Here is a 27,076-nt window from a genome sequence, read left to right on the forward strand (position 1 = left end):
CAAAAAAGGATCTTGTTGAAACAATTGAGAAATTGAAGGAACCATGTTCAAAAGAAGAGGTTTCATCATTTTTGGGCATGGCAGAATTTTACAATAAGTTTGTCAGAAACTTTGCAGATAAGACTATTAATCTGAGGAAGATCATGTGTAAAAATGCTGTGTTTAATTGGACTGAGGAGTGTAGCAGAGAGTTTGATCAGGTGAAGATGGATCTGAGGAATGCACCAAATTTGCAGGCGTTTGTTCCAGGCGATCCAACGTTTTTTGTAACAGATGCTAGCAGTAAGGGTCTGGGTGCCTTGTTGTTACAGCTGAGAAAAGGCAAGGAGGTCCTTATAGCTTGTGCTTCGAGATGTTTGAAGGGGGCAGAGTTGAATTACTCTGTCATAGAGAAAGAGGCGCTTGGTATATATTGGGCTGTGAATACATTCAGGAAGTTTGTTTGGGGTCCCTCCTTTACCGTCAGGTCTGATCACAAACCGCTAAAGGAAGTGTTTGAAAAGAAGGGATTAGACTCCATCTCGGGAAGAATAAGGAGATGGGTAATTTCTTTGCAGGAGTTTATGTTCAAGTTTGAATATATCCCAGGAAAAACTAATGTCTCGGCAGATTGTCTGTCTAGGTTGGTGGATGTTGTAGAAAATGTTGAGGAGGTTTTGGCTGACGATTTTGAGGCTGAATTAAAGGTGTGTGATGTTACCTTGGGGGCGGTGAAAGAAGATGCTTGGAGAGAGTAGCTGAGTAAGGATGAGGAATTGTTGGAGGTCAATAAATTGTTGGAAGATGGTAGGTCTCGTTCTTTAAAGAAGCCGTGGTCTTTGATTGCTGATGAGTTGGCAGTGGTAGATGATTTACTCATGAGAGGTACTAGGTTAGTTCCTCCTATTAACCTCAGAAGTGTTCTGGTGGACATGTCTCATGAGGGTCACTTGGGTATTTCCAAGACGAAAGAACGCATACGTATCGATTTGTTGGTGGAACGCGCTGTTAGGGATTGCTCTTCTTGTCAGGCAAGTGATAAAGTTTTGAGGACGAGGTCTTCTCCTATGGTTTGCAGGAGATTGCCCAGGTCCCCCTGGGATGAAGTTGCAGTTGATATTGTGGGGCCCTTACATGGCGAGCATCAAACTCCATTTATGTTGGTTTTATTGGATTTGTATTCTAGATGGGTTGAGGTCAGTTTGGTAAGGGAGATTACAAGTGAGTCTGTTATCTCCTTTTTGGAGTCTATCTTTAAACGTGAGAGTTTTCCGAACTCAATTCTTTCTGACAATGGGCCTCAATTTTGTTCTGGGAAAGTCGAGGAGTATCTCAGTAAGTGTGGCATAGTTCACAAGAAGATTTCTTTGTATCACCCAGAAGCAAATGGTGCTTTGGAGAGACTCAACAAAACTTTGAAGGAAAGCATTCAGTTGGCGAGGTTTAACAATTTGGACTGGAGAAAAGAGTTACAGAACAGAATTTCAGCTTATCGATTCTCTCCTCACTCTACCACAGGAAAGACCCCGTTTGAAATTTTCAAGGGTAGAGCACCAAATACTTGTTTGTGTCCTGCCTGGATGGCTGCAGACAAGGGTGTTAAAAATAATGGGGTGGGTGCATGGAGAGAAAGGGAATTGGAACTTCAGAGAAAAAGGAAGATTTATGTGGATAGGAGAAATTCTGCTAAGGATTCCAAGTTCAAAGTGGGTGAGGTAGTAAAAATCATGGCTCCTGTGGGCTGTCAAAACTGGTCGAAGTTTTCTGTTCCTAGAACCATTGTGAACATTTTCAAAAATGCTGTAAAGACGGAGGATGGTCGTATCTGGAACAATAGTTGTGTTTCTCATTTTGGTGGAAAGGGGAAATGTGATGATGCTGTTGCTGTTCCTGATCTGCGTTCGAATTATTCTCGCAAGAGTGTGAGAGTATGTAGGCCTCCTGTTCACTTGCGTGATTATGTCTAGATAGTTTCTTCTTTGCTTTACCTTTTCTTTCCATTGTCTACTTCATTGCTGGACATGTAAACCTGTTTAGTGTTTAAGAGGGAGACGTGTGATGACCTGTCATCCTGGGTTTTCTGGTTCCATGTTGGAACCTAGAGTTTGGAACCACATGATACCAAGGTTCCCATATCTTGTAATTCCATGTTTGTCAGTTGTTAGCTGACTGTTGGTTGGGGCTGATTAAATATAACCCACTGAACTTAATCCAGTGTGAATCTCACTTTATTACTCCATGCACCACTGAGTACCCTTGGGCATAATGGTTGAAAGCAAGGCAAACTTGGTGCAGGCGTGAGCACACTGCCTGGCTTCAAAATGGCCCCTTGACCCCAACCACATGGCCAGGCCCTGCCTATCCCAGGCCTCAAAATGGCCCCCACCCACATGGCCAGGCCCCAACACCACCCCAAAAAGTCAAAAAACACTCAGAAATTACCACAGTCCCATGCTATCCATGCCCTCAATGATGTTTAAATTCAAGACAACCCAGAGAAAGACTAGGCCCATGCACCACTGATTACCCCTGGGCATAATGGTTGAAAGCAAGGCAAACTGGGTGCAGGCCTGAGCACACTGCCTGGCTTCAAAATGGCCCCTTGACCCCCACCATATGGCCAGGCCCTGCCTGTCCCAGGCCTCAAAATGACCCGCACCAACATGGCCAGGCCCCAACACCACCCCAAAAAGTCGAAAAACACTCAAAAATCACCTCAATCCCATGCCATCCATGTCCTCAATAATGTTTAAATTCAAGACACCCCACAGAAAGACTAGGCCCATGCACCACTCACTACACCTGGGCCTACTGGCTAGTGAGGCTTTACAGGCACCCCAAAATTTTAAAAAAAATCAACATATAACAGTGAGCTAAAATTCCATGACATAAATGAGAATTAAGTTAAAAAACAAATCACAGAAACAGTTGTATCATGCACCCATGACTAACCCTGGGCCTACTGGATACTGTGGCTACCCACCACAATATATATTTTGTTAAAGTTGTGAATTTTATTTTAGTTTTTAGAACTGTAGTTGCCTCAACTGCAATGCCCCAAACAAACAACACCAACTTACTTGTAAAATCTCAAGTCCAAAAGTGATCCAAACACCAAAGTCCAAAAAGTCCTCAAATACAAATCTAGCAGTAGTCACAGAAAGTAATCCTTCCAGCTCAACAGCCAAATGAAAAGTGACCAGTACATGCACAAAGCACTGGGAGGAGCCTGCTGGACAGGAACAGGAAGTTGGAGACTCTGAGGCACTTCCTTCCCCTCCCACCCCACCCCACCCCACCCCAAAAAATGGACTCCTGCACCAAAAAGTGCAGTCAAATGTCAATCTGAGGAGTTATTCTGATCAAAATCATCATTTTCACAAGGTTCATGCTTCTTGCGGTGGATTTCTTGTGCAGAATTGCAATTTTTGTAATTTCGGGAACGCGAGCTGTTCGAATCTCCCGCCGGAAGTCAGCTGCGCGCCGTCGCGGGCTTTTATGACGTACTTGCATTGTCAAACTCTCGTCATGTAAGATGGCAAGCCATGATAACGTAATTGCGTTCGAAAAACTCTTGCCCGATCACGCAGCAAGATCGAAAATGGCGTCGCACACGCAAAACCTGAAGAAAAACAACTCGGCGGTCTCAGAATCACGGTAAGACAACGCCGAGGGCGCGATATTGTATTTTCAAGCGCGACCAAGCAAAATAATTCGTAACTTGCGAATTTGCGGATTATTGGGTAAATTTGCGCGATTTGCAAATCGCAAAATCGTCAAAAATCCGCAAATTCACCCGCAAAACGGATTTTACGCCCACGCTTACTGAATACTGAAAACATATCTACAACCATATTAATTACAGGATAAGAACTTACAAACATGGCCCCATTTTCCCAATATATTTATACATTTTCTAAAAAAAGGTAATTTATCTTCCTGTCAGAGGGCCCTTTGTTCCTGAAAATACTGAAATACTGCCTTAGCACTGGTGCAAATTTATAAGTATGAAACAATGGAAGCAATAACTTGCCTCTAATGATCTGTAACTGAGGCCATAGACATAGAAAGTGCTTTAGGTATCCTATTTGTTTGCTGCAAACAGCAGCAAGTGGATGGAAAACTGTATGAAATTCACCCAAGCTCAAACAGATGTAGTTGGCAAATCTGAGGCACAAAAAGCCCTTCTGCTTTCACGCGGCATAAGTGTCTATGTAAATAAAACTGCGGGAAAAGTTGTTTGTAGGAAGAGAGAAGATACTTAGCAACACTCGTGGTTGGGTATATCTTCATAAATGAAACAAGCAAACAGGTCTTTAATGAGTTGTTGAAAAAAATGAAATCGTAACGAATACATTATAACATGTATTTGACTCATAAATGTACACTAATACTTCGATGTCTTCTAGGTTATGGGTTTGTGCATTATTTATATATGTTTAAACAACACACACAAATTACATTTGTAGTACTAACACATGTGCACATTTGCAGGTATTTAGGGTCCGACTCCGATTCGGTATGTGTTGGACGGATTCCTTTCCGACCGAGCCATTCCGATGGGCTCGATCGGAAAGGAATCCGACTCGGATTTCCGGATGGCCTACGACAGGCTCGGAGAGGCCGTCTGCCATCCGGAAATCCTCCAGTACTCCCCCGGTCGCCTCTTTAGGACAGAGGGTGTACGATGGCAGTTTTTCACTGCCTTTTCGTGCCGGTGTGTCCGGCAAGAAAAGGCAGTCGGAAACTGTCTCTGGGGGCCACCAGCAGGGCCCCCCTGGGTGTGAGGCCGGCGAATGGCGGCCTGAGGGCATCTAAGGTGCTCCTCCGTTGATCCCTGCACCCGATGGCAGGCACATACTTAAAAGGTCGGAATGCATGCTTGCATTGTGAACCATACGAATGCGACCAAACAGGGTTTGGTCGCATCGTACTAGCAGGGCCGTAACTGACCACAGCAGGTCAGTCGGTTACGGCTCCTGACCGATGTCGGATGGACCTGAGTCCGTCCGACATCTTAATCGGCCCCTTAATCTTCATTGGACAATCCTGGATCAGATGTACTAAACTTTTACTAGTGGGAACCAGTAGTGTTTGCTACATCAAAGGGTTTGCAACTGCACATATTACATTCTTTATCTCATTGAAGCATGACATACAGAAAGCAATATTTTTTGTTTAATTTTTTAATGCAGCAAAGTTTTTTTTACTTTAGACAGGACAAAAAATGCAAGCCAGACCTAATGGGTTTGACAGTGCTTGTTACTACACATGCTATGCGTATACTCATCTAATGGTCATGATGTCCTAGATGACATCACAGTGAGTCCATGAGTTTGAATGACACACTGGATCGACAAATTATAGCAAGCACAAACTCATGTTACAGTCTTTAGTAACCAATATGGATGCCTTTTTAAATTCTCAGTGATGAGACTTTCGAACATATTTGGAGGAGATAGGCGATTTTCTTCATTATATGGGAAGAGTTTCATTTAAACATGAAAAGACCAAATAATTGATATTATTGTGTAGTAAGGAGGTCCACGCAGGAAGGTTGTATTTAAAGATGATTTATTCAATCAAGTAACATGTTAAATAGTTCCAGTCAACAGGTAGTTCAGTTGGCGAGCAGTCACAATATTGAAAAAAAATATCGAATTGACAGAATATTGAGTTTTTATATAGAATGGACAGAATATCGCATTGCAAAAATATAGTGGTGCAGAATATCGAAATTCAGATAAGAAATATCGATTTTCATAATATCGAAGTTAGTAATATCGACAATCATAATATAGTTGTTAAAAATATTGATTTTTTTTATAGTGTTTTAAGTGTTAGTATATGTGTTAAAAGTATGTATTATTTTTGTAATGTATGTTTGAATGTTTTTAAAGTAATGAATTTTATGTTATTTAATTTTTACATAATTTAACTCCCTAGTGGGTTGTGGGTTTATAGGGGAATAGGGTGGGAAGTAATTTAATTATAGTTATTTAAATATACATTTTTAGGAATTATTAATTATTTTTAATTAATTTTGTGTTTTAGTTCTGTAGCAGTTTGTGAGTTTATAGGGGAATAGGGTGGGAAGTAATTTCATTGTAATTAAGTTTTTTATTTTTATTGGTATTGATAATTAATGTATTGTTAATTATTAATTGGTAATTCATTTTTATTAATTGATCATTCATTTTTATTAATTGATTAGTTGATACTTATATTAATTGTATTAATTTATTATTTGGAGTGGGTTGTGGGTTTATAGGGGAATAGGGCGGGAAGTAATTTCATTGTAATTAAGTAATTGTTTTATTGGTATTGATAATTAATTTATTGTTAATTAATTATTAATTGGTCATTAATCTTTATTAATTGCTAATTAATTTTTATTTATTGATTAATTTATAATTATATTAATTGGATTCATGTATTATTCGGAGCGGGTTGTGAGTTTATAGGGGAATAGGGTGGGAAGTAATTTAATTAAGTAATTATTAATATTATTTTTGTGTATTGATAATTAATTTACTGTTAATTATTTATTGATATTTTTTATTACCCATTAATTTATTGGTACTGGAAATTAATATGTTGCTATTTTATTATTAATAAGCAATTAATTTTTCATAAATAATATTTATTGGTATTTATAATTAGTTATTACATATTTTGTAATTAGTAATTAATTTTAATAAATTTTTATTGGTATTGATAATTAATGTATTTTTATTTGAATATTAAATCATTACTTTCCCTACTGTTGCACTCACTGGAGTGGGAATAGTAATTTTTACCCTCCCACTATCCAGCGCTTTCCCTACTGTTGCACTCACTGGAGTGGGAATAGTGAATTTTACCCTCCGGCTATCCTACGCTATAAATATTTAATATTTTTTATTAATATTAAGTTAAAATGTATGTATTAAAAGATAAAAATGCATGTTTCTTTTTTTAACTAACATTAATTATTTATTAATTTGAAGGTTATTTAAGTATTTTTAAGTATGTTTTAGTTAATCATATTTGGGAACCAGCCACTACAACGCGGTCGTTTCCACGCATAACTTTACCATGCATGCATTACAATGCATGCGTGGTTACCACAAATAGTCTTTACCACGCATACCTTTACTACGAGATACGTAGTAAAGGCATGTGTGTTAAAGGCTAAAATTAAAAAAGGGGGTTTGGGCGGGTCTACCCCCCCAAAAATGTAAATGCTTGTAAAAAAAGGGGGTTAGGGGGCATCCCCCCCCCCAAAAAACGCACCTGTTTAAGTAACGATGTGGAGGCAATCAGCGTCATTAGAGGAAACAGGAAGACACTTCCGTTTCCTCTTTACTACGTGCAACGTTAACTCGGAAGATCATGAAGAAGAGACGACGTGGAGAGGTAAATGGAATTTTAGATTAAAAAAAATAAGGAAGGGGTCCGATTTTAGGGTTAAGGGCAGGGGAGGGGTATTTGTAAGAAGGGTTTAGGGGTGGGGGAATAACCTTTACCAAGAGTATGCCCTTACCATGCATGAATTTACAAAGAAAATCGTTGTAAAAGTATGCGTGGTAAAGGTATATTCGTGGTAAAGGTTATGTGTGGGAATGGCATTCACGTTGTAACGCATGCATTGTAAAGGCATGCTTTGCAACGGAATGCGTTGTAATGTCATACAACTATTATATTTATTATTTCATTAATTTTACATTACTTTTAAGACATTTTGAAAATTCGATATTTTAACAAACTATATTGTTTACAACGATATTTTGGATTCAATATTTTTGTACTTACCTGTTTGTAGATAGGAATTTGATATTCTGGCATTCTATATTTTTTTCCTCGATATTTTGACAGGTCGATATTTTGCTCTTCGATATTCTGTCAGTGATCCAGTTCAGTTGTGAAGGGGAGCCCCACCAGGAGCAGCCTCTCTGCTGCTCAGCCCATGCTCAACTTTCACTTTACCTCTCTGTGTCCCAACATTCTGAGGCCCATCATGACTCCAACATTCTAAAGAGCACAGAGCAGAAGCACTGGCTGAGCAGGAGGTGTTAAATTCATTACATTACAAATGCAGGATACTACATATGGGATGGAGGCAGTAGAATGAGTACCACTGCAACATGCACAGATTAGGTGCAAATAAAATATTTGTGTTACAGTAGTTGTATTTCATTTTATCCTACAGGTACTGTAGATTGGAAAATAGATTTTCCCTACAAGTTACTGGAGCACCTCTAATAAGTACAGGACGTTCATAAAACCCCGAATATTCCAATATCTCTGACTGAAGAATGTAGGTAGTGATAGGGGAGACGATGCTTGCATGACATTTTCGGCATTTGGATAGGCTTAGCAGAAACACCAAAGGACTTTTTCCCTACTACAATTTTCACATAAGAACATGAGAAGTGTTTTTACAGTTTTGTAAGAGAGGGTATGAAAAAGAAATGTTTGATGCAGCAGTAGCTAAAGCTTATAATAAAACACCCATGAAACGGTTAACAAAAAAGGATCAATTTCAGGAACAATAACCTATAAAATGGCTCACACTGTATTCCATGTGTGCCTTTGGGAAACATTGTTAAAATATGATGAAATATTGGGTCATGTTGCACATTGATAAAACCCTGAAAGATGGTGTTCCTAGAAGAAGAATTTACCTGTTTCATGCTCTAGTGTGCTGTCTTCTGTGACGTCAGCATTCTGGAATGTTCAGGCCAGGCTGGAATACTGAGAGGACGGCTGAAGGTACCATAGAGTTAGTGAAACTGCCTTTCTTTTCTTTTGGGCTGTGAAGTGTACACATTCACTGAAGTCCATGCAGATAAGTAAAAAAGCAGGACAAGTTTAGTCATTCAAATGAGCCCATGCTTGTAGCTTCCCACCACTAAGGTTGCCTCAACCGTCTGCAGAACAACAGTAGAAAAAACCCGTTGGTGGTCAGCAAGAACATGGAACCAAATACGAAAGAATACAAACTTGAAAGAATACAAGACATGCATACAATAACAAAGGGCTTGCACGCGAGAGTGGTGAGGATAACACTTGGCAAAAGCTTGAGTGCAAGCAATGAACTGCCTAATATGCTTCAAGCTGCACACGCCTAATATGCTTCAAGCTGCACACGCGTGTACAAAGAGCATTTTGCAGTGCATGTACAAGGGGCTATACCGCATGGGATATCTTACTTCAATTAAAACAAATATTTTCCTTCAACTAGCTCTTGTCTATGCGGCAATCATCCACCTACAGGGCCCGACTGGCCATAGCGGGCACCTGGTGTTGCCATGGTGGGTTGCCAGGGTGGGGGCCTGGCCGGTTTTGTTACTGTGGTCTGGTTTTGCAGCAATATTGGGCCCCTGTAACAAAAGACGGGAGTGGTGCTTTCCACTACCCCCTCCTCTCCCCCCAGCTGTTTGCCAAGGCTGGTTTCGGTTCCCAGTCTGGCCCTGACCATTTACCTCTGGCGAGGAGCGATGAGGAATTTGTACAGATCCGACAACCAGACTGTCTGCTTCTGTTGGTCACTGTTCACGACTGATCTGCTTTTATGTGTTTTACTCCGCTTTACTGCTCTCCAGACGAGAGCATAAATGTTAGTATTTTTAAAATCTTCTGCAGGGCAGCTCTTTTCCTTGAATTGGGTGCATTTGCTGTGTAGCAGTTTGGGTTGCCACTTTTCCTAGAGAAAAATACAGTTGCTTGATCATGTTTTAAGATTCTGCAAAGGCCAGGGAATATACTTTCTTTTTTAAATTATTTTTATTGGGTTTTACGTTATCTTTACAATACAATGCACAACAAATTGGAAGACTTCTTGACATCTCATGGTCATCTAGTAACATCACAGCTAGGTGAGACCCTATCTTTACCTCCACGCCGCAATATTAACTCCAACCCCATAAAGCCAACCTTTCCCAAATCATATTGTGGGCCCGGACATATATTTAAATACAACTTTATATAAAATCGTCTGTTCATTTTCAGCATGGGTTTTCTATCTTTGTTTACTTTAATTATCAGTCAGAATCATTAAGGCAGCCCCAAAACACAATTTAAAGGGATTTCTTATGTTTACTATTTAAGGTAGGTACTGATGAGGAGAAAAATACATGCTTTAGGTGATTTTTCGATTTTTGTACCAGCCAGAGCATAAAAATATTGGCCATGCATGTAAAAATTGGGCAGATGGCATCCCTAGATTAGAGCACCTTGCCCTCAGACATTCCAAGATGCTGCTTCATCTGTGCTAAATGTTTCATTTTACGATATGGACGAGGGTCTTAAGTGTGCGTTGTGCATGATGGTTGTTGGCACTATCTCTCAGAAAATCTGCATGATTAAAACAAAGCGCTCATTGCGGGGTTGGGGACTGGTTTGTTCTCAAGAATAGATGAGACAATGTATTCCTAAAGATAAGATTCAAAATAGCTTTTCAAAATGCAGTTCATAACAAAGACTGACTCAAAAAGGAGTTCAAGATAAGTAGTTTAGGACAACTGTTAGAAATGGGGGTCTCTAGTGGCAAGGGTTTGCACCTTTGTTGAAATAGGGACCCTTCCTTCTAGTCAGTATAAGAGAGTTATATTCCTAAAATAACTCCTGCTCACCCCCTTTGTAGCTTGACACGAGCAGTCAGTCTTATCGTAGAGGCAGTGTGTAAAGCATTTGCACATAACCAACAGTAATACAGTGAAAATACTACAAAAGGACACTACACTAGTTTAAAAAAAATATCTAATATTTTATATACTTAAAACAAGACCAAAATGATAAAAAAATCCACAATACAGTACTTAAAAAGGTATACTTTGCAAGGATACTTGAAAAACACAGTTTGTACGAGTCAGTAGCTCCATTCGAGGCTACCGCGATGCTGAGAACAACAGGGTCTAACAGTTCCAGCCGACTGATTCGGTAGGGGCCAGCCAAAGCGTGAACAGACTCGGCAACAGTACCTTTCTCATTGTGGCTGACATGTTGGTGCGAGCCGGTTGTGGCAACTGTTGTGGGTGCATTGCAAAATGGAAGCGGTGCAGGGTGCGGTGTCCTCTCGATGCGGTGGAGGGAGTTGCTCGGTGACGATCGTCCTGACGGCGTCGGTGAGACCAAGGCTTACACTGCACAGCGAGGCGGTGATCAATGTGGTGCTGATAGGTTGCGGTGCAGGTGACAGAGCCGGTTAGTGAGAGCTGGCATCGGTCGACCTAGGCGGCTGTGTGGGATGAGGCGGTGCGCAGTGAACCTTATGAGAGGTGCCCCCAGCCACGATGCGATTAAGGTTGTCGAAGTCAGCAGCAGCGACAGCGTTGATGAGACCAGGATTGCGAAGTGAAGCGAGGCGGTGTAGAATGCAGGGGCTCGGCGCGTCGTTGTCGGTGAGACCAGGGTTGCGGTGAGAGATGCGGACGGTGCGGTCTGAGGTGCCGTCAGGACACAGAACCTGCGATGCAGTCTGTGACAGAGTCTGTTGTGATTCCCTTTTCTGTGGCAGCTGAAACAGCAGTTCATGAAGCGGTACCCAGAGATTGGTGAAGTCTTTGCAGTCATTGAGGCTTCAGAACAGGAGGCAAGCTCTATTTCAGGCCCTTGGAGATACTCAATAAAGAAGTTGCAGAAAGTTCAGTCCAGTCCTTTCACCGCCCGAGACAGAAGCAACCACTGCAGGACAACACAGCAAAGCCCTCAGCAAAGTGATAATTTCTCCTCCCAGTTTCTCCAGCTCTTCTTCTTGGCAGTTTTATTGGTCCAACAGAGTTCTAAAGTTCTGGGGTCTAGGCCCCAATATTTATACCACAAAATTGTTTGTTCTCTGGAGGCAGAGAGTGTCTTTGCCCAGCCAGGACCAGTTCTGTCCTCCCTGGTGCAGCTTCTTGGCATGAGGTGGAGACAGCATTGTCAGAGGCAGACCAGGCCCATTCAAGTGAAAGGAAACTCCCTCCCCCTACTCTAAATGCAGCTCAGGTCTATTCAACCCAGCCCTGACCAATCCAGACTCTCTGAAGCCACTGCTCCTCCCTAGCCCCTGTGTAGTAGTTTCTCCATGTACTTGCTGTCAATCTACCCTGTGCCACCTATGATGTCACTGTCATGGTGATGGAATGTTATGGTTTGAATCCCAGGATTGTCAGTTCCTGGAAGCTGTGGAGATGAACAGTCAATGAAGTATGTGCTCTTACACTTACCTGGCGTAATCACTACAAATTTGGCGACAAGTTTGACTGTTCATCTCTCCACCCATGTGTGCAGCGGGAGTCTCCTGTATGTCCAGGCTTTGTTAGTCATCCTTGCTGTCTGGAGTGCCAAGATTCACCCTTGTTGGGTCGTCGAGGAAAAGGTGGTTCATCACGCCCACCTTGCGTATACCAGTGGGTTCATCTTACCCTTCCTGCCTGTGCTACATTTTTAGTGAGCTGTTTAAATCCCATTTTCCTCTGAGCTTCTAGCCCACAACTAACATTTGGGTAGATACTGTGTGGTGGCATGTGACAGGCGTGGCAGTGTTTCATGCCAGTGTGGTTGTTCTTTTTTGGAACTCATTTGGCGGCCTGGGAGAGACGTGATCATGTGCTGGGATCCACACTTGACAAGACTTGTCCCTTTGAATTAGTTGGGGAAGAGATTCTTCTTTCTCTACAATTTTTATGACGCATTAGAATCTCTGGCCTTTGGTTTCCCTGGTGACGGCAAGGCCGTGGAAAGCAGCGTGTCAGAGTGTGCGCGTCGTTTCTGGTTTCTCTGGTTACCGGAAGGCAGAGACAAGCAGTGCGTCAATTACGCAATCGAAGCTCTCTAATGCATGTGGGAGGACGTCTACGGTACACGAGGTGACGGCGGGTAAGAAGCAGAAGGTTAGGAACACTCAGGGCATCCCACAAAGCTGATCTCTTGTCTCGATGTATCGAGGCTTGGAACCTTTGCCTTGAGGGTAAGGGGCAAGTGCAAGTTGGACTGCTTTCAACTGTGTTCTGCAGCGCGTAAGTGCACAACAGTTGTAGCTGCATTTGCGGGAAAGCTGTCCTGCAGCGGCTATGTTCAGACTTTTTTCCAAGTGTTTTAGCAGCGTAGTAACAAGTGCGGTACAGTTATATCTGTGTTTTGCTTGAAGGGAAACGGCGCAGGAACAACTGTTTTCTCTATCAACTTTGCATAGTTTCCACACTCCGGTGTTGTCTTCATAAATCTACTCGACTGTGTTCCCAAATGACTTTGCAGAGTTCCCACACTCCAGTGATGTCTTCATGAATCTACTCCATCCAGTAGCTATCTAGCTATTTTTTGTACAGCAGTCATGTCATTGGAAGGGGTCCAGTAGTCTTGCATTGACTTTGTACCCATATGGTGTTGCCTGCTATTTTTTTTATTTTTGTTTTTCTTTACCCAAGTGTCAGTCCTAACCCCTTTACTTTACAGGTGGCCTATTGTATTTCTAGAAAACTATATAATTTTAAATCTCAATTTCTAACTGTTATTTTGTTCACAGGTGGACTATTGTTGTTTCAACACAAATGTTTTAATGTTATTCACTTTATCTGGCAGGTGGATTTTTTTGCCAACAGTATGTAGTAGTTGTATTTTTTATTCTCCTTGTGTTTACCATGCAGAATGTGCAAGCCCCTCCACCTTTTTTACAGCTTCCAGGAGGTCCACCAGTTAGGTGGAATGTGTGGTATAGAGTGTTTGTGAAATATTTAGGTGCTATGGGGAGGCTCGAGTTTAGTGCAGAGGAAACGTTTCATTTTAGAGCATAATCTGGAATGAAGGGACAAGCTGTCTTGCAACACCGCCCTCCTCTAGATATTTTTGAAGGTGAAGAAGAATTACATTTGTATGAACAAGTGGTGGGCATGCTGGAGAAGCAGTTTGATGTAGAGAAATGAAATGAAATGTAGGTTTTTATAGAGTGCATGTATGCCTGGGCCTCTTAGCGATTGCTACCATGGAAGGCAACCAGAAATTCAACCAACCAGTTAAGTATGAGTGAATAACCAGGTTTTGAGTCCTTTCCTGAACTGTAGTAGATTGTTTTGGTTTCTAAGATGCAGGGGCAGGGAATCCCATAGCCTGTGGGCTAGATGTCGGAAACTTCTACCGCCCCACTTCAACGTCTTTACCCTCGGTACTACGAGCAGGGACGCCGATGCCGAGCGGAGGCTTCTCTGTGGGGTATAGCGCTAATGTGTTGGCTGATCTCGGCAGGTCCCGCCCCATGCAGGGTCTTGGGTACAATACACATAGATTTAAACAGGATCCTCCCTGGAATGGGCAGCCAATGCAGTTGTTCCTGGATGACTTGACTTATAGGACTATATTTAGGGAGTTTTAGTAATAGTCGGCGGCAGCATTTTGCAGAGTCTGCAGCTTATGTATCACACTCTTTTTGGCTCCAAGGTAGAGTGAACTGCAGTAGTCAATTTTTGACAAAATCAAGGCAGTAACTAACATTTTCCTGAGGGGCATGGGAATAAAAGGAAGGATCTACCAAAGGATTTTTAAAGTGTAAAAGCACGAAGGAGTGATGCTGGTCTGACAGTGAAAGATGGTCGTCGATCAGGACTCCAAGGTTTTTTACCTTCTTTACGGGCTGGGGGCAGGGCCCTGCTGTCCCCGGCCACCAAGCGGAATTCCAAAAGGAGGTGTCCCTTCCAAACATAACCACTTCAGTCTTCCCGGTTTTCAATTTTAAGTAGTTATCCTGCATCCAGCTGATGATATTGCTCATGCACAATCTCTGGTTTTGAGGGTAGGGAGACAAAAATGTGTGTGTCGTCAGCGTAGCAAATGGAGGTGAAACCGAGGGAGCGTATAAGTTTGGCCAATTGGGTAGCATATAAGTTAAACAGGGTCGGGGAAAATGAAGATCCATGAGCTACCCCACACGGCATAGCATAGGGGAGTGATTTATGCTCGTCCGGCATTACAGATTGTTCTCCTTTAATTAAGTATGAACGAAGGATATCTGCGGCTTTATCAACAATCCCTATTTTGGCCAGCCGCTGAAGAAGTATACAGTGGTCCACCGTATCGAACGTGGCTGATAAGTCAAGCAAAATTAGTATGGCCTTCCCTCCCTGATGTAATTGGACACATAGATTTTCAGTAGCTGTGATCAATGCAGATTCAGTACTGTGCCGCTGCCTAAATCCATGTTGTGCTGGATCAAGTTTGTCATTTGTTTCTATAATATCAATCAATCAATCAAATATTTGTAGAGTGCGCTACTCACCCGTGAGGGTTTCAAGGCGCTGAGGGAGGGGGGAGCAGCTACAGGTCGAACAGCCAGGTCTTGAGATGTCTCCTGAAGGTCGGCAGGTCCTGGGTCTGACGCTGGTGGATGGTGAGGGTGTTCCATCTTTTGGCGATGAGGAGGGAGAATGATCTTCGCAAGGTGATCCTCTTATTGACCGGGAGCCAGTGCAGATCTTTCAGGTAGGTGGTGATGTGGCTGTGGCGAGGGAGTCCAAGGATGAGGCGTGCAGAGGCGTTTTGTATGTGTTGGAGTCTCTTCTGGAGTGTGGTTGGGGTTCCTGCATAGAGGGTGTTGCCATAGTCCTGCCTGCTGCTGACGAGTGCTTGGGTGACCGTTCTTCTGGTTTCGGTGGGGATCCATCTGAAGATCTTGCGAAGCATGCGAAGGTGTTGAAGCAGGAGGAGAAGACTGTGTTGACTTGCTGGGTCATAGAGAGCATTGAGTCCAGGATGAAGCCCAGGTTGCGTGTGTGGTCAGTAAATGTCGGGTGGCATCCAGGGTGGCCGCCACCAGGAGTCGTCCCATGCAGAGGGGGTGGAGCCAAGGATGAGGACCTCCGTCTTGTCCGAGTACAGTTTCAGCCGGCTCGTCTTCATCCACTCTGTGACAACAGTTCCTCGTTTAATGCTTTTTCAAGAATTTTTTACGGAAATTGTAAGCAGGTGATGGGATGGTAATTAGCATCTTCCGGTAATCAAGAGTTGGCTTTTTTAAGATAGGTCTTACCAGGGACTTTTTCGACTCAACAGGGAAATGTCTAAAGTTGAGGATGTTATTCAGAAGAGGTGTCAGGTAATTAGCAACAGATTGGGGGCCATATGGAGGACCATGGCCAGGCAGGGGTCCAAAGGAGAACCTGACTTAGTTGCCATAATAATCTTTTTGACTCTATCCTGTGTTAGGGGATTCATCTCTTGTAAATGGACTTGCATGTTTGATCTGTCCTTTTTATGCTAGTCTGGTCTGATTCCATTGGTGTACTTTGACCACCTTATTGTGAAAGAACTTAGCAAGTTTGTCGCAGAACTGTCTGGTGGACTTAAACTGTTTGATATTGCCGAAGGTGGCTAATTTAAAGACTGTCTTAAACAGTTCTCTTGATATATTTTTAGAGGCCATGATTTTCTAACTACAGAAGGTGGATTGTGCAGCAATATTAGCTTCTTTGTACTTTACTAACCCCTCACTATATTGTTTTTTGCCAGGCTCTGAGTAACCCTTCCTCCAAAGTCGTTCTTTGGCTCTGCACATTTTCTTTAGATCTTTTAGCTTAGTATTGTACCATGGGGCTGATGTTAATCTTTTCCTTGTTGGTGTACAAGTTTCAGGGGCTAGCCTTGAGACTGCCTTATCAATCCAGCGGTTAAAGTTTGGTAGTGGTAGTGTTAACGTATTGTATTCTTAGGAGACTAAGAATGATCCTGATTGCGAGGTTGTGAGCTCGTTAACTGATTTTGTAGTGGGTGTCAAGGATGATTCTGAGGATTGTGTCGATCCTGTAGTCGATGTGTTGGTAAGTGTTTGCAATTGCTGGTAGATTCTGGGGAACGCATGACTATGATTATCGAAGAGTTGTGTGAGAGTGCCCGGGAGAACAGACCTCTCAACCCACCAGACAGAAGTCCTGTTTCCTATGAAGGGAGGAAAATTGACGGGGTTCTTTGTGACCTCCTTAGTCTTTAAGGACAGGCATATCCAAGGGACAGTTTATGTGACAAAGAAAGGTCTCAATATCCTGGGTTGATATCATCAGGGGTTGTTTGGTATGACACTCTTGGCACACTAGAACAAGTTTTGGTGGTGGATGATCATTCTCTTGGTCCAACAAATTTACCAACATTTTTGGAGACAAACTTGGGTGTATCAAAGGATTCAAAAACTTCATCAAAGTCAAGGAAGGTGCTGTCCCTGTTAAGCACAAATTGCGTAATGTGCCATTTAGTATCAGGGATGAATTATCAGCGGAACTCAAGAAAATGTGTGAGTTGGGTGTTATTGAGCCAATTGAATCCTCTCTCTGGTTATCTCCTTCGGTGGTAGCATGTAAAAAGAATGGGAATCTCAGGGTGTGGTTTGACCTGTACAGCCTGAACAAGGAGATTTGGGTAGACACACATCCCCTACCTCGCATAGATGATATTCTGTCCAAGTTTGCCGGTGCGAGGTTCTTCTCCAAGATTGATCTTGCCTCGGTAATCATATGGTCGAGCTGGACCCTGCCTGTAAGCACTTGACGACTTTCGTGTCACCTGTTGATACTTTTCAGATCAAAAGGATGCAATTCGGGTTAGCTTCGGCGGCCTCAGTGTTTCAGTGCATCATAGAGAAGGTTTTGGAGGATGTCACGGATACTGTGGTTTCCAAGATGACATTTTGGTGGCTGGAAAGTGCAAGGAGTCGCATGAAAAAAAATTACCAACGTTTTGGAGAGGTTGGAAGGAAAGGGAATTGTGGCTAACAAGCTCAAGTGCGTTTTTGGTGCTGAGTTCATTGAGTATTTGGGCATCGCATTTCGGGTGATGGTATTGTTGGAAGAGAAGGTCTCATCAAGGCCATTTCCAATTCCCCATGTCCCACTTCCAAATAACAAGTCTCTTCGTTTTTGGGTGTTTGTGAGTTTTACTCGAAGTTTATTTCTAATTTTTCTACCAAGACTGTGCATTTGAGAGGCTTGCTCTAGAAAAAAGCTACTTTTGTCTGGGATGATTTCTGTCAGGATGAATTCTTTCAGATTAAAAAAGAGCTAGGGTTGTGTAATATCCTTACACCTTTTTATCCTGAGTTTCAATGTACGGTGTCGTTGGATGCTAGTTTGGATGGTCTGGGCGGCATGATTTCAAGCAGTGTAAAGAGTACTTGATGGGTTTTGTCTCTCGAGCGTTACACCCAAGTGAAAAAAACTATTCGGTCTTTGAATGAGAATTGCTGGTGTGTTGTTGGGCTGTTGAGAGATTAAATATTTCTTGTGAGGGACAATGTTTACTCTTTTCACTGATTACAAACCCCTCATTCCCATCCTAGAGAGTAGAATTGGTAAAGATCACACTCCCAGAATTGCTAGGTTGAGTTCTAAGTTGTTACAGTACAACTTTGATGTTGCACACATACTTGGTGGAAAAAACACAAGAGCTGATTAAATGTGATCTTCGTGACGACGATGCTGATGAAAAGTGTCTTATTGCTGCAGTCAATGCCTGTGGTCTGGTTTGTTTCACCGAGCGTGAATGGTTCAGTGGAATGAAGTCTGATGCTGTCCTCAAGAGAGTGAAAGGGTTTATTGTGTCTGGGTGGCCCAAGGAGAAACATTTGGATAGTGACCTTCATCCCTTCGCCAAGGTTGCTGATGAACTTACCTTGGAAGATGGAGATATGATTATGCGGGGGGGAGAAATTTGTACCTCCTGAATCACTGAGGTGTCTCATCATCGATTATGGTCACGAGGGTCATCTTTGGACAGACAAGTACTAAAAGAAGGTTTAGTTGTGTGTATTGGTGGCCATCCATGGACCGTCAAATAAATGATGTTGTGGAAGGATGTGTGACATGATGAACTAGTGAAAAAGATGTAAAGATTGCTTCTCCTCCTATGCAAGATGTTGAGGCACCCGATGGCCCTTGGTTGAAGTTAGCCACCGATTTTGTGGGATCTTTCAATATTCTGCCTAACAAATACAAATTTGCTGTGGTTGTTGCTGATTATTACAGTAAGTGGTGAGAGGTTCATTATATGACCATTCCCAATTCTCTAAAGGTCATCAAGTTCCTTCAAAGTCTTTTTGCCAGAGAGGGTTTCCCTAAAGAGATCGTATCCGACAATGGGGTACAATTTTCTTCCAGAGATGTCTGATTTTCTGAGCCAGTTCGGTATCCTTCATCGGCGCGTGGCTTTGTATCTCCCACAGGCCAATGGTTTAATTGATCACACTCCCCGTATTCTACTTGGAGTGTGTTCGGTGGGCTGTTTCTTCAGGGGTTGATATCAAAGAAGCTGTGCAGAGCTTGTTGTGGGGACATCGTACAACTCCCAGTGCCATCACAGGTTCCAGCACCTTTGTTTTTCTTAGGGGTAGAGAAGCATCCTTTCACATGTGTCTTGCCTGGATGAAGAAGTGGGGTTTGCTGTCAGGCTGTGGAAGGCTCAGAGGGACGGTGGGATGCATCGGCAACATGTGGTCCCTGATATGCCAAACTTCAAGTCTAGTGTGTGTGGGGATTGGGTGAGGATTAAGTCCCCCTTAAATGTTCCCAAGAGATTGTCAAAATTTGGTCCCCTGTTAAAGTGGATGCCACTTCAGGTTTTGCTGTAAGAGTCAATGGGAAGAATTAGTGGAGCCTGTCCAGGATTTACAAAATTCCCAAGAACGTTGTCTTGCAGTCAGGCCTTGAGTCCGGCAACGCTGCTCATTCCCAGACAGATCAGGGAAGACCAACTCGTGAAGAGAGTTCTCCGCAACCCTCACAGCTTACTAAGTCTTCTTTGATATATGTCTCTCCATGCAGGAGTGGTAGGACAAGTGTGTAGTAGTCTAAACATAGTAGGTCTTGCTGCTCAGCCAGAGTGGAATGAGTGGAATGCTGGTGAGTGGTTAGAATGGAGTGTTTGAATGTCTGATCGTGAGGATCAGTTGTGAACGGGCTGAGCAGCTAGTGGGCTGCTCCTGGTGGGGTTTCACCTGAATACTTGCCATCTAACTTAATAAAGAGATCTACACTCTCTACACCTCGTCTTCTTCCAATTCATCCTAAATCCTATTATTACAAAGCGCTCCGCCAATCATTGAATCTCTAATATTTACTGTGCTTGCTTTTCATGTGAACTTGTAACTTTGGATCTGTTATCCATTTTTACCCCATGTTCACCTTCTGGTTTTTCGTCATTTGTCCTGTTTTTAAACTCATTTTGTTTCCTGACTTTCTTCTTCTTGCCTGCTCTTCTTTCCTTTCTTGTTTCTTTTCTTTTGACTTCTATCTCAGTTTTGATTTCATGGGAAGAGAGGAGATGTTGCTGTAGTTTCTCTATGTACTTGCTGTCTATCTACACTGTTCCACCTATGATGTCACTGTCATGGTGATGGAATGTTATGGTTTTAATCCCAGGATTGTCAGTTCCTGGAAGCTGTGGAGATGAACAGTCAATAAAGTATGTGCTCTTACACTTACCTGGCCTGGTGTAATCACTACACCCTGTCATCCTAAAGCCAGTCAATCCACAAACACAGCAGAGGCATACTGGATGGCTAAGCAAGAAAATATCTACTTTCTAAAAGTGCTATTTAAAAAAAAAATGTTTTTATTGGTATTTACAAATTACATATTGCAAAAGACACAATAACATATAGCAGCTTTTGCAGTTGGTCGTATAGGGCAACAATGATTGTTTTGTCAGTCTTTGCTTGTCCGCCCCTCGAAGTCTAGCTCACATATAACATAAAACACATAGGGGCTGATTATGATGGATGATTTTCCGCATCCTCCGAGCCGGCGGAAGCCACCGCCGGCCCGGAGGATGCGGAAAATCCTCTGCGGACCCACCAAAGACCCACCGCCACATTAGGATGGCTGGTGGGTCCTGGTTTCAGTCCGCCGCTTTTCCGCCACGGTTGACTTACAACCGCGGCGGAAAAGCTGTAACATGGCTGGCGGTGTCTATCAGACACCGCCAGCCATATTAGGATAGTGTAAAAGAGATGCTTTTCCACGGCGGCTTTTCCACCGTGGAAAAGCATACGGACTTTGACTTCGGGGGCCCGTTGCGGGACCCCTGGGTGAAAGGAGGGTGGGGGGTGCAAATGGGGGGTACCCATTGTACCCCCCTGCATTTGTATGCAGAAATCGGCAGGCCCCGCGCGGTGCCTGCTGCTTTCTGCATACAAATGCAATGTATGCATTTTTAACATTGCGGCGGGTGCAGCTTGAAGCTGCACCCGCCGCAATGTTAAGGATAGAGGATGTGACCGCCACCCTGGCGGTCACATCCTAATCTGCATGGAGGGAACGCCGCTGCCCATGCGGACATTCCCTCCTACTCTGGGGTCACGGACGGACTCAAGTCCGTCCGCGATCCTAATGAGCCCCATAGTTTGTTGTGATTGGGCACGTATTAAGTTGGTACATAAAACATAAAAGTCAATGGTGGTTATTTGGTGACAGCGCCGGACCCTTGAGGTTGTGTTGTGCCGGTTCGGTTTGTTAGACAGGCATACTTTGTCTACGGGGTTTATAGGTGTTTAGGAATTTGTCTAGTTTCTACCACATCCCCCTGTTGGGGAGCCTTCCTGGTGTGTGTCTGAGTGCAGTGTTATCAGCGCTTCTGAGGAAGGTCACCCAGTTCAGCCATCCCTTGAATGTGGCTTTGGAGGTGTCCTTCCATTTGGTTAGTACTGTTTTGACTGCTGTCGTAAGGAGGAACTCCAGGAGGTTTCTGTCCTCTTTGGTGGTGATGTCTGGTGTAATGTGTGCTGTGATAGTTGTGGCAAATGTTTCTTTTACGCTGCAGCCTAGGGTTTTGTTAATGAAGTCGAGCACCTTCTTCCAGAATTTTTTTACCTTAGTGCAGCGATAGATGAGGTGCTCCAGGTCTCCCCGAACCTTTACTAAAAGATGCATCTTTGGATTCTGAGTTCAGGCATACTAAATTTTATTTTTCTACCTTGTACCCTGGGGTAGTTATGTTTATAAGATGTTATAAACAGACTCCTGATTCTGTCCTATGGGCACAGGTAGCCTTGCAATAGTGAAAAACGAAATTGGCAGTAATTCACTATCAGGACATGACACACACACCAGGGCATGTCCTACCTTTCACATACACTGCACCCTGCCCACAGGGGTACCTTGGACCTACCTTAGGGGTGACTGATATGCAAGGAAAGGAAAGGTTAGGGCCTAGCAAGTGGGTACACTTGCTAAGTCAACATGGCAGTACCAGACTGCACACAGGCTCTGCAATGGCAGGCCAGAGTTACAATTACAGACTGCTTGTGTGGGTGGCACAATCAGTGCTGCAAGCCCACTAGCAGAATTTGATTTACATACCCTGGGCACACAAAGTGCACTGTACTAGGGACGGACTAGTAAATCAGATCAGCCAATCATGGAAACACCAATCCATAACAATAATTTACAACAGGAGCACTTGCACTTTAACACTGAACAGCAGTGAGAAAGCATGCAGAGACAATAAACCATCAAAAACAGAGTCAAAACCGGGAGGTCAGAAAGCAAAAAACTGGGGGAAACACGCCAAAAGATGCCAAGTCTAACAACAACCATGAAGGTTTGTTAAAAAATGTAAGCGCAATACAGAAGGCAATAATATACTAGCTTTAATAAATCAGTCATACGGCTCAGAAATCCATTTCCATAAAGGCCCTTCACAATTAAATTAGATGCAGTAATGAGCAAAATTGTTTCAAATAGATTAAGTCCAAATTGTGCAGCAAATTAGTAGAATATTAGTAGAATATCAGGCAGGTTTGTAAACAATCTCAAATCGAGATGTTGGGGCGAGTCGTGTGATCCTAAACTAATCAGTGTAGGTGCTATATTCTAAAACTAGATTATGAGAAAACAAAATAGAAAGGGGTATTAATACACAGTTCATAATGTCCCTGGGTAGACAGCCATTCCCATATTTTATAGGGGTTCTTAACCGTTTCGTTTGAAAACAAGCAAGTCGTATGATCCCACACTATTAACACGTCATGTGATAGCTTCTTTGTGTGTTTCTCTATTTGTACATTTTTTGTTTCTTCTTCTCTTGTCAAGTTATTTGATCATATTTATACTGAATGTCGTTTTTTATACCTTTATTCAGCTCTGATGAAGTTTTCCCAGGGAGAACGAAGCGCGTTGGCTGGGATCTAAAGCTTTGAATTCATATGAAACAATAAGGAAATTTTGAAAATCTTACTCTGCTATCTGGACTTTGTCATTCTGCGCATGCCCAACATTTGTATTTCGAGGATCTGGAGCACAGAGGCATCATTAGACTGTTGATGCCAGGGCTCGCTGTGCGGTACCTGCATATATGTCGAAACTGATGTGAGGTGCAGAAAGTATAGTAAACCGTCTTTTCACTTGTTTTTGCCTAACAAACTCATTTTTAGTTTTTCTTTAATATTAGAGTTAGGTGGTGTAAATGCCTTTAAATATTTAGAAAAGATGCAGGAAGTTCTTCCAATTAAGCATTGTAGTCCAAAAGAAGAGGAGACATAAAATCTTCTTTATAGAAAACATTGCAGGAAAGCTAATATGAGAGGGCGATTGAGAATAAGCTGTCCCTTCTGCAGCTGAAGTAGGTAAATATGTACAAAAAAATCTTTCACATTCATTATACCATTGTGCTCCTCTAATAGATTTGAGTTTAAATCCTCCCTGTAGTTACCTACAGACCTATCTTTATTGCATCATTGTGTATAGTGATTAATTCAGTTTGTGGGGCTGAAGCATTTCTAACTGGAGAAATAAAGCATAACAATAATCCAACTAAAATGATTATTGTCATTGACAACATGAATATACAGAAACACTTATAGCACCTTTGTCTGCTGCTCGCCATCCCTCTACTAAGCAAAAATGAAAAGTAGGACAAAACCCAACTTCAAAAGGTACAAAATCAGGAATCAGGCTTCAATTACTTCAGCTGTTCAGTTCAATTACTTTGTCCATTGAATTCAAGAAACCCTACTATCTTATTATCTTTGTCTGGATATCTAAGGTGCAAAACAGAAACAACTTCAAAGTATGAAGCTTCTAATTTGCAGTTCTCTACTTTCAGTTCAAATAATTCATCACAACTGTTCCTTTTTTTATTAATTCAGGTGGTTCTTCTAGTTATTCCTCAAATATGAACTGTCAGCAGTTTGTCAAATCATAGACTTCCATATCTGATTCTTCATCTGCAGAGACCGACACTAGGTCCGTTCAAGTGATGCATACTTTCTACTTGGCACTTTCTCTCTTGCCAATCTTTTATCTACAGGTGATTGACTCTCACGGTTCTCAGAGTCTACTTCAAGTGTCTCTGGCCCTTCTCTGATTGGCTCTGGCCTTTGAGTCTTGCAGTGCAATGGTTTGCTTGTTCTCATTGATTCAGGACAATTGTCTTTTCTCTGCATATTTTCATCTTCTGATTTTCTTGTGACTACTGCTCTATCTTCTTTACTTGCAACTGGATTTCTCCTTTCATCTGCATCAGCATTGTGGCTCACTGTGAACCACTTTTCTTTGGGTGTTTTTGCAACTCTAATTGTCAGATTTATTTTTATCATCTGGAGCTGCAGTCCCTCGTTCTTTTTCTTGTGAAATTGCAATGTTTTTTCTTCTTGATTCAGATTTTTGTTTTCCTCAACCCCTCCTCTGAAGCTTCTCTTTCTCCTTCTTCACCCAGCCCAGCTGTCACTGAGAATCAGTGGTTTTGTCACCACTTCTTCATCCACAATTTTCACTCTCTTTGTACCTTCGCGTGAACTGCATGGATCCACTGTAGGATTCCAGCAAACTTCAAGGCAATGTTAGTCAAAAGGATTACATGGTTGGGGGCCTTTCCACATGACTTCAAACAGTTTTTGCCAACATCATTCTTCACCATCATTCTGGTGCGCATGGCATAGAACTTCTTTAGTGGATGGTTTTACCACATTTACCTGAAGAGAGACAAGCCAGAGCTTTATAGTAATTCAACACCTTGTCCTGATTTATTGGTACAAGTGCTACTCAAGCAATTCACAGGATTTTCAAAGCCCTCACCATTAGGGCTTCACGTGGAGACCAGTCTTATTATTAAGAGTGCTTATAATGCTCATTAGCACAAGTGGAATTGCATCAGGCCATTTCAAAGTTGTCGAGGTGCACAGTTTAGCCAGCCTGGATTTTATAGCTCCATTTATTTCCCAAATCATCCGATGCTCTATTTATTTTCTTAACACACCCAATGCTGCTGGTCTGTAACTGCAGTGGAACATTTGCAAAGCTGTGCACAGTAGCTTTAGAATCTCATTCTTAAAGTGGGTGCCTCTGCCTATCTCATTAGTAGTAGGCATACCAAATCTAGGGATCAACTACCTCAATGGTAGTTTGGGCACAGTCGTGCTAATCTATCTCCTTGTTGGGTAGGGCTCAAAACACTTAGAGAATATCAGACTATCACTAAAAAGTACCTTGGAACATTATATACAGACATTTTGACATACTTAACTTGTGATCAACCAAATAGTCCATCAGTCTTTCCTCTGTGACTCATGGTCACCAATATTCACTTGCCCCGATTGATTCTCTGACAAGTAATACATCTTTTATATAAATCTTCAGCAACAGCCCTCAAGTGTGTATTATGCCAATATTTTCTGAAAATTCAAACCATGCCATCACTCCTTTCATGAGTATGGCCATGGATCAACCTAGCCATAGTTGGTAACATTGAATCAGGAACTACATATTGATGTTTTGAAGTTACCTAGATAACATTTCTACAAAAGGTTTCTCACTTTTTGTTTCCATCTTCTGGCACTTCCTCTTGAAATTCTCTAAGCTCATTCAATGTTGCCTATAGTGGATTCAACACAACCAGTTAATCAGTTTCAGTCTCAGATTCACATTGTTCTTTCCCTTTTTGCGCTTTAGAATTTATTAAGGAGCACATACATGGCAACCTCATCAACAAAGCGATTACCCATGGTGACTATGTGTCTGATTTAGATATAAGCAGGTATCCCGTCTGCCGCAGAATAATGGAATGTATATATTGGCAGAAAGGATATCCGTCACCATTGTGACGAAAAAACCCGTCCGCAGAGTTCTCAATCAGGCCCTATGTCATCACCAGACTTATGAGCAATACATTTTACAACCAACATTTCTTTAGGGTACTGTAAAGCCTCCAGCAGATTTATTATGTATGTTCCATTTCTAATAAAAGTACCAGAGTATCTGTTGTGGCCACAGTTGCCCAAAATCATGTACCATTCCAAAACCATACTGGATGTCTGTCTTTATTGTAACACTCAGTTTGTTAGCTAGACAACATGCTCTTGTCAGAGCAATCAGTTCTGCTACTTGTGTTGAAGACAAATTACACACATATTATACTTCAATAGTTTCAAAAATATAGCAGGCTGTGTAAGCTGCTCTTAGTAATCCTTGATGGTCTCTCAGACAAGAACAATCCACAGAGTTGCAACAGATACTTCAAGTGGAGTGTTTCTAATGTCTTACCTTGATTTGGTACATAATTCTGTTACATCACTGCAGCCATGGTCAGATTATTAAGATTTTTCACCATATTCATCATTTGGAAATGGCAGCAGCGTTGCAGGATTCAAAGTATTGCACCTTTTAATTGATAACATTGTCAACTGCCAATATTGTTTTATCAGGCAGCTAAGTTTATGTATGAGTCAGCAAAATCACAATTTAATGATGGATTAATACAATAAGTGTGTCATCTTTTAGGCCACTCTGAGGGTTCCTCATACAGCCTGGACCTTGAAAAGGCATTCAACACACTCACATGGGATTACCTCTTTCGAGTGCTAGTCCGGATGGGGGTGGGCAAGCGCTTTCTAGCATACATAAAATTCCAATTTACTAATTCCACCTCTAAAATCTATCAAGTTCGGCTCATCTCACCATCCTTTCCTGGCAGGGATGCCCCCTGTTTTCTCTGCTGTTCACAATTGCTGTGAAGCCTCTTGCCATCCGGTTCCGCCAGGAGGGCTTTATCTGGGGATCCCTATAGACAATGTAAATCATGTAGCGTCCTTGTATGTGGAGGATTTATTCTTATATCGCTGTGTGGGATACCCACACTGATCTTCCCTCCATACACACCACACTTCACG

The sequence above is a fragment of the Lissotriton vulgaris genome, chromosome 3_1 (assembly GCF_964263255.1).
Source record: "Lissotriton vulgaris chromosome 3_1, aLisVul1.2, whole genome shotgun sequence".
In the NCBI taxonomy this organism is placed as follows: Eukaryota; Metazoa; Chordata; class Amphibia; order Caudata; family Salamandridae; genus Lissotriton; species Lissotriton vulgaris.